This window comes from Cyprinodon variegatus, unplaced genomic scaffold, assembly GCF_000732505.1.
Source record: "Cyprinodon variegatus isolate N-32 unplaced genomic scaffold, C_variegatus-1.0 Scaffold6, whole genome shotgun sequence".
In the NCBI taxonomy this organism is placed as follows: Eukaryota; Metazoa; Chordata; class Actinopteri; order Cyprinodontiformes; family Cyprinodontidae; genus Cyprinodon; species Cyprinodon variegatus.
Window position 1 is genome coordinate 1,064,126 of NW_015150459.1, and position 9,204 is coordinate 1,073,329.

Consider the following 9,204-nt stretch of genomic DNA (forward strand, 5'->3'; position numbering starts at 1 on the left):
GCTGGAAAATATGATAATATAGTTTATGTTCAGCCACTATATTTAGAACACATTTTCATTTGCTTTTCAACAGAAATATCACAAGAGGATTTGTTTCAGTGTTTAGAAATGTCAACGAAAACTCGCTAAAGTTTAAACTGAGTCAGAAACAGCTCTGTGTGTTGCAATACCACAATTTCAGAGATTAAATTAGCACAATTGTTTGAGATGCTAGAAAGGCAACAGCAATTCCAACAAGAATCAAGGTATGGAATACCATCCATCAATGCAGTGACACCAAAGGTCCAACTTTGATTTACACAGGATCAAAACAAAAATGAAATTGGAAAAAAACGATTGGAGATACGTTACCTGGTTTTCTAATTCCAGTTTCAGCTGGGAAACTAGAATGACAGTATTGGAATTTGGTAAAAGTACTGTTAAAGCATCCATTTTACATTAAAATATAGCTTCAGAAAAGTAAAGTTGGTGTAATGTTGTGGGGAGTTTTCTTTGAGACTTTTTCAGCCTCTTAATACCATTAAGCTACGGCTGGTTTATGTTGAGTTATATCTTTAGTGAGTTAAATTATTCTAAAACCTTGCTAAATATTCCCTATGGTAAAGTTAAAGTGGTTATAAGAGGAAAAGTGGATCAAACCATGAAACACTAAAATTAATTATATTTTATATTATTATACTTAACTATGCTAGTTTCATTATCTTTCTTGTATCTTTTTATTTATTTATTTTTCCTACTTGCTTTGATTCTGTTTTATTTTCCTATATTTTAATCATGTAAAGCACTTTGCATTGTCTTTGTACTGAATTGTGCATTGTAATATAAACCTTGTGCATTGTAATAGAAACCTAAAATATACACTGTTTTCCTCTTTTTAGCACCAATCTGGAATGGACACCTAATATACAGTTGAGCTTGAAAGTTTACACACCCTTTCATTAAAACAGGATAGAAATCAGCTGACAGAAGAATGTATTAAACATAACAAATGTAATAATAATAATAATAAAAAAAAAATTGAAATCATAAGAGTGTATGGATTAGGAAAATGGGTTTTGGTAGTTAGAAATACTCAGAAAAAATATGATTCCAAAACTAATCCAAAACTTCACTGTTTTGTTTGGATTAAACTAGTAAAATAAAATGTCTGTTGGTATAATCTGAACAGAAGAGCTGTAAAATAATAATGTGCATATAAACAATAACATGTCTGTTAGGATACTTTTTTTAGTTTTTTCCCCCGCTTTAAATAAAATTAGCTATGCACTTAGTGAAGCGAAGTTTAGATATCTTCAACATTTATCTTTAGACCAAAAAACGTATTTTCCTACAATATTTATTTATTTTTTTAAGTTTTAACCAAACACAAACAGAGAAGATACTGAGTTTAAGGCCTTTTAACATAAAAGAGTCAGAGCAAACAAAATCCCTATTAAAAGACGTTTCTGAAAGTTTAATCACGTTCATATTTGTCACATGACTCATTAATGCCTCTGATTCCTTCCTTACTATATTCTATCGGATAAACTTTTGCTTGCTCGTCTGAAACATCTAAACTAAACAATTCTGAGCCCTATGAGCTAAAGACTGCGATGTCACTTTAGGTTATGTGCAGTTTTATTCTGAATATCTGTGGAAGAAGCTGGACTGGGAAGTCAACATGTGCTTCCAATGCAAAAGGCATCTTCAAAGCACACTAGCCTCATTGTTCTGAAACACATTGTGTGTGTTGGGTTGTTTATTTGAGATCTAGAAGCTTGATGTGCTGTGACTCAGTAAAACAAACCAGAAGCCTAATTCCCAACAGAAGTTCTTCTCGTTAAGTTTTTGGTGGCTCATTGGTCCTGTCCTTAAATTGTTTATCATTGATTTAAGTAAATATAAGTTCGTGATTGTGCAATATATTTTATATATCATTCATAATGCCAGAAGATGAGTTTCATCCATAAGTGCTGCTAATAGCATGTCAAATCAGCAGTCTTTCCTGCTCTTGTGCAGATCATTAGAAACATTGCTGATTTGACAGTTGTCCAACAGACACTTATTAACACCTTCACAGGGACGGTAAGCGACAAAATGTCACGGCTAAAGAAGGCAGTTCACAGAGAGCTGTGTCCAAGAATTCTTTCCTGCTCTAAAAAAAAACGCCGAAAAGGACAGGATAGCTGTTCATTGTAAGAACGAAAGGAAATTATTTAATTTGGTAAATAAGATAGCAAGAAATCCATGTGGTTTAAAGTCTGTGGTAAAGTTTCTACAGTCGGTGATGATTTGAGGAGCTTTATCACCTGCTGGTGTCCAGTCAGCCTGGGCTTCTACCTAGAACATTGTGAGCTTTCATACTTTTACTCTGTTAACGAGCTTTATGGAGATGTTAAGTGCTTTTTCCAACAGGAATTGGCTCTCATCCAAACCGCAAAAACCACCAGTACTTAGGTTAAAGTTATAATGGAGGATTTTCGCAAATTTTTGAACAGACCCGCCCTCTCTAATAAAAAAAAAAAAATGCACATAACAACCCCAGCTCCAGAGACGGAATGCCTTTTAAACACGTGCGAGAGCATGCACTAGCCCATTTCTCATTGCGACACTCTGTTTAAAAGTTTCTGTTTCCATAGCTCTACAAGCTTACTGTGCCCCAACATCCGCCCTAATCTCTAAATTCCTCAAGTACTATATTGAGCAGGGACTATATAGTGAACTCAGTTTACTGATCGTTTGGACAGATGATCACTGCTTTTTGCTCCACGTCTGTCACGTAACTCCTCCTCGACTGCGCGGTCTCTGAGCCATCTTTGTTATTAATTGCCGCTGTCGGGTAGCAACAGCCTATGGTGACAGCGGGCTGCTGTGACAGCAAATCCCATAATGCTTTGCATGTAGAGTTCTCTGCGCAAAGCATTCCAGGATATATCTGCCTCTTCTGAGGCCTTTCTTCTCAAAGACTTTGTAGGCACTTTTTCTCTTACGACCCTCGGCCATTTTCAAAGAACCGTGTTGAGAAAGCTGAGCTTCAATTACTGGCTAAAATTGTAGCTCACCAAATTTATTGGACTTAAAATGCACATGCGCAAAAGAAAGATAGCTAATGGGACGGGCATGTAGAACAGCCTTACGTACACTTATCACCAGAATGATTGAAAATTACAGTAGGAGGACCACTTATTTAGATGATCCATCCTGAAAAAAAAGATAGTCATATTAGCTGCTTATAAGCTGATTATTAGCTGTTAAAGCGACCTGCTCTTTTGAAACAAATTAGCAGAGTAACAGATTGATCCTCTTTATGTTAAGCTGTACTGATGGAGTAATAATGCAAAATTGCATAAACAGTAGAGACTTGAACATATCGTTTTAGCTTAGCGCAAGAGTTTTGTATTAACAACAATTGACACAAAAGCAAAGAAAAATGTATTTGCTGTAACAGAAAATACATTTAGGGTCTTCGTATCTTATAATTTGTAATCTATATTTACTGAAAACTTGTAATATATATCTCTTTATGGAAGGACAATGCTTCTTCTGGATTTTACTCTTTCAAGTAAATTCATTGGATAAAATATCAATTCATACCCAATTTGCATCTGCCGCATAATTCACACCTGTCAAACAGGATTCAGCACATATAATCTATATTTAGAAACCTAAAAGAAAACACTGGCCTAGCTGTTTCGAAACATTTAGGGACTTTTTTTTTTAGCTCCCTTTATTTTCCCACTAAACACATCTCAGCCTTCTTATAATATGAGTTCATTATACTGTTAATGTTTCTGAACCAGTAGAGCCTTCTTTGGTCTCCATATTTCTTTCCTTCTCGTCTACACAACATTTAAAGGGTATGTTTGGGACTCGGCCCCCACAGAAACATCAAAAAGGTGATAATAGGTTCTGGACAGGGGTCATGGAGCCCCTCTGGGGCTCAGGCAGCTGTCATGCCAACATGTTCATCTTCTCAGGCTCAGTTGGGTCTGCTGTGTTGACAACAAAAAAGGACAAGAGCAGGGTCCACCTAAAGCAGGAGAGGTTTCAGATATCCTGATATTTATGGTTAGAGTAAAAGACAGCACAGAGATTTCGTCTTTTCACTTTATTGCCCAATGGAAATATTTATGCAGAGGAATTGCTGGATGTGAAAGGATGCACTAGAATGAACTGTATATTAAATCTTTAAATATAAGGATCGTAAACACTTCTTCCTTTTGACAGCAATAGTAAAGCAGACAGATTTACAACTGCTGAAAAACAATCCCTTCGTCTAATCCTCCGTGGCATAATATCACTAAGTGACATGAAAACCGAAGGCTTGCCAATTCAGATCTTTGTTTTTCCTCAAAGGAACTGTTGTAATGTCAGAACAGAAAACACTGAATGGGTTTAGCTTCTTTTAAAAAGATTCTTATAGAATTAACTAGAGGTTTCAATCAGCAATTTCCTGATCCGGATACAGAATCCCACTTTTGTAATTTGTTAAAAATCTGGATCATGTACATGTTTGAAAATAGGAGCATTGTTAAATCATTATAACATGGTGAGGTTTATTGGTGTAAATATCACTTACGCTCCAGTCATGTTCTAGATACTGAAGTATTGAGTTTTTTTTTTAGTGGTAATAGTTTGGTCCCAGTAGGAGTTTTTGTAGTGTAAGATTTTCTTCTAAAGCTGTACCTGACTTAAAGGTATAGTGGACGATATTCTTTTTCTGGGTGCATCATAAAAATAAGTGGTCCTCCTAATTGTCAATCATTTTAGTGATATGTTTACATAAGGCCTTCCTACGTGCTCGTCCCAATTTTCACTTACCGATGGTGAGTCTGACATAATGGACAAATTGCAAAGTAAGCTTGTATGAGCGATGCAAACAGCACCTTTTAAACAGAGCGTGCACGAGGATAAATGGGCTCGTGCACGGTAACTTCAACACATACAGAACTTTAACAGTCTCCAGGGCTGCATTGATAAGTTGACCTCATTGATGACAGTGGTGAAGAAAAATGTGTCAACATCATTTGGCTTCTCAATGTGTGGTTCAAAACTATGTAATGTAAAAGGTACTATAAGAGCCTTGGAAGAAGCATCTTTAGTTTATTTTGGTAGCACTGACTTGGAGATTGACTTTTTTTTAAATTCCAGCTTTGATATGTAAGTTTTGGGGGGAAAAAAAACATTTAAAAAGAAACAGCAAACTTGTAATCATCAAGGGGAATAGTGTAAACAGCTTTTTAAAAAAATATTTTAAGTTTATACTATATATATAATTCTTCAAGCTTATATCATTATATATTTTAAATTGTATATACTATAAAACAAGTATGCCTGCAAAACCGATCAGTACATCTAATAAGTATCTTGATCTAGAACTCTACTCCAAAAGATTCTATAAAATAAATACTACTTTTTAAAGCTAATCTTTTGATTTTGGTAGATCCTTTCACATAAGTGAAAAAACATGTTTTTGAGCAGTCGGAAGAATATGAATTACAGATTTTTTTAGTCTGTAGACAATGAGTTACCTTTGAATTTGGAACTAATGTAGGTTTGGACACGGATTCAATCTGTTGAGCAATGCTGAACCTTGCATGTCTTTTTAATAGCTATGACATTATATGTAGCACAAGAAAGAAACCATATGGTGATCTGGAATACAGTATGTGCTATTTATGAATTCTTTTCTTTTTTTTTTTACAAAGTTCAGGGTAGAAAAAAATGTATTTTGAAGACATTTACTTACTGTCCATGACAAATATTTTTCAAATGTATCATAAAATAATCAAAGCCAAATGGGTTTCACTGGGTAATCTTAAACTAAAGACCTGGCAAATAAGAAGAGGTGTGTTCCTAAAAGTTTCCAAAATAAGAACAAATAGGGTAGATCAAACTCCAGAGTATAGCTTAAATAACAACATTTTATATGTGTCTAAAAAAAGTGTGAGAAAAAAAGATTTGTCTCATCTTTCCGGGGTACTTCATCTGAAAGTGTCGCTATTGAACTAGTGCTCAAGGTCTTGGTGTTCAAGCACGTTAGCAGTGAGACAGATAGCTCAACAGGTGGGGAGGATATAAAAGTGGGGGCAGTCTGAACTCTTTTATCCAGGCACAGAGGGAGAAAGTGGTGTCAGAGGGATTGCCTAAAATAGCCCAAGTGGTGTCTTGACAACAGCAATGTGATGCAGAGCTACATTAGAGATGGATGAGAAGGAGGCAAAAGGCATGTTCCAAAGAACAGCCATCCCATGTCAGGCTTTCAGCATTAGCACTAACAAGGTCACATGACCAGAGTGAAACACTTTAAAATCTAAGCACACTTTCAAAAGGCAACAAAAACGAAAATGTAAAGAATATAAATAATGCCTTGCAAAATTGTAAATACCCTCTGTAATTTTCCTTCTCTAGTAACATGTAGTTTCTTTATTACTTGCATGTGATAGACCAAAACAAAATACAAATATCTGTCAAAAAGAGCTTTTTTTATTTTTCAGAATTTCCAGACCAAATCTAAAAAGGTTGTTTTGCAGTATGTACCCAGCTGTAATTTAATCTAATCTACTTTAACCATAATGCAGTTATATATTGGAAAATATATTAAAAAACAGCATCATGAAGATCAAGATGTCAACATGTCAGGGATAAAGCTGTGGAGACGTGTAAAGGAGGGTTGGATTATGGGTTGGATTATAAGACTATATTCCTTAAAAATCTCACAGGATAAAAAAAACAAAAAAGAAAATGTATAGGACAACTGCAAACCTAGTGCAGTTTAAATCAAGCTACCTGTGTAGCATTATGAAAAATTTGATATCTCGTTGACATATTTGTATTAAGCAATGTAAATATTTTCAACTGCCTTTTTTGAAAATGCATTTGCAAATATGCAAAGGATACTGTATGAGGCTGGCAAAGGATTTCAAACAAAACAACGTCCTAAGGAAACTAAAAATGTCTGTTTTTTTCTGATCTATCAGGCAGAGATATTTTCTTATAAATCTACACTATTTTCCTTGAGGTACAACTTTGACCTTATAAAATGAGTAGGTTGTAGATAGTAGATGAGGCATAATATGCATGATTGCCAACATACAATACCATAGTATCTAACTTACAATGTTTAATGAGTTAAAAGTAAATATTATTTAACTGCCGTGATGTTTCCACATTCTTGGTTCTAACGAGGAGGAGGCAGGAGCATCCTGGATCAACTGCAGCTGTCTGATCAACAGTTCAGCAAGACCTGTGAAGACACTTTTACAGTAATCAATTCTTCTAAATATGAACACATGAATTGGTTTTCAAGGTCCTGCTGAGACATTAGTCCTTTAATTCTGGAGATGTTCTTTCGGTGATGGACGACTTATGTGTTATGAAAGTTCACGTCTGAGTCCATCACTACACACAGATTTTGAGGCCTGATTGGTGGTAATGTATAAAGGTAATACTGGCACTGAAATGCCCTGTCCTTCAAGTAGGAACTAAACCAGTCCTGTGCTGTATCAGAAAGGCAGACCCAATGTTCTAATAAAATCAACAGTGTTGAGGACTGCACTAAGGTCCAATAAACCAGCTCTGTGTTCCTTCCAAAGTCTGCATTTACACAGAAGTTTCTGAACATCATAATCAGGTCAAGGCAAGTTTATTTGTAAAGCACAACTCATGGAAAATTCAAGATGATTTACATGAATTAGAAAATAAAATAGAAGAGAAAATAAAAGTAGAATATGCAAAGATAAAAGTAAACATGTGTAAAGCAAATAACACAGTTGCACCACAACATTTTACTTATAATACTTCAGCTAACAGTTTAACTTCAACAATCAAAGGCAGTTCTAATCAAACAGGTTTTTAAATTTGACTTAAAAGTACTTTTGTGTTAATTTGTTGTTAATTTCTATATAGCAAGAGGCAAGAGGTTCTAAAAGGGTGTTAAAAACTCTATCTGCAAAAACAGATGATAAACGAAAACAAACCAGTCTTATGCCATGATGCAATTTAAAATAAATGTTAAAATTTTTGTTTTCTGCTTTCTGTTATTAACAGTTTTATTTTATGTTTGTTTGAAATAAAAAAAGGAGTCAGGGGGATAAATCAACAGTTTTCATTTACTGCCAGGGTCTAAATAGATAATTAAAACGGCAAAAAAGAAGAAACAAAGGCAAAGTGCATTTGAAGTTAGACATGGTGTTCATTAGGAGGTCAAACACTTAAGGTCATAGTCCTAAAAGATCAGTACCAGGACATAAATCTGTCTTTCATGTCCTTTCATTCATAATGTCTTTAAACCCTAATGCCTTCTGTCTTTAAACGTGGCAGGACTGTTAAACTGCCTTTAACAAGGTACCTTTGCTTTCAAGGTTGAACACAGTGAGAGAGTCTTTTGAGTTTCACAAAATGCTTGAGGATTACTGGATGAAAAGTCAAGTGTTCAACCCTAAAATTATTTCGCCTTCAGAAAGACAAGTATCCAGTTGACTTTCGTCAGACCACAGAGCCTTAGCCCGAATTAAGCCTGTTCTAAAGCTTACTGCAAGTTGAAGATGGCTATAATGATGATGACTCTTGTTCTATTTGCATTTTAAAGCTCGTCTTACAACATGGTTACAATCCAATGGATCCCTGCTGCTGTCTCTAAGCTTTCTGATCCAAACCACTAGTATCTATATCAGCTGTAAAAAAAAAAAAAGTCATTGAAAAGCCAAAGATTATTGTGATACCTATAAATTACTGCCCACCAACATGCTTATAGAAATCACATCAGAATCCACCTGGTGACTCTGCAGCTTTTGGGGAGGAAGGTTGGTTATGTTTTTTTAATGTATTTATAAAACACCTCTGATGTTCATAGGAAGCCAAAACTTTAAACTCAGACCTTAAATGACACGAAAACCCCCAAAATGAACTGCTGTATATAAAGATAGTCATGGCCAAAATAAATTATTTACATTTATATATATATATATCTATTGTAAACATGTAATTTCTTTGGGTGTAAATATGTTTTGCATCAGTCGCTGTTATCTAACCGCATTTGAATAAAAAAAACAGTCACAGAAATTTTTAATCCTTTCATTTTCCAGGAAGTTGAACGTTAAATAAATAAAAATAGCAGAATGTGGCCTGTGACAAATGGTAACAACAGGGCAATGCTTGTGTTAGAGGTTCATTTCCATTGCAAATGTAAAGTTCATAGAAAAATGAAATTCCCTGGAATTTCTT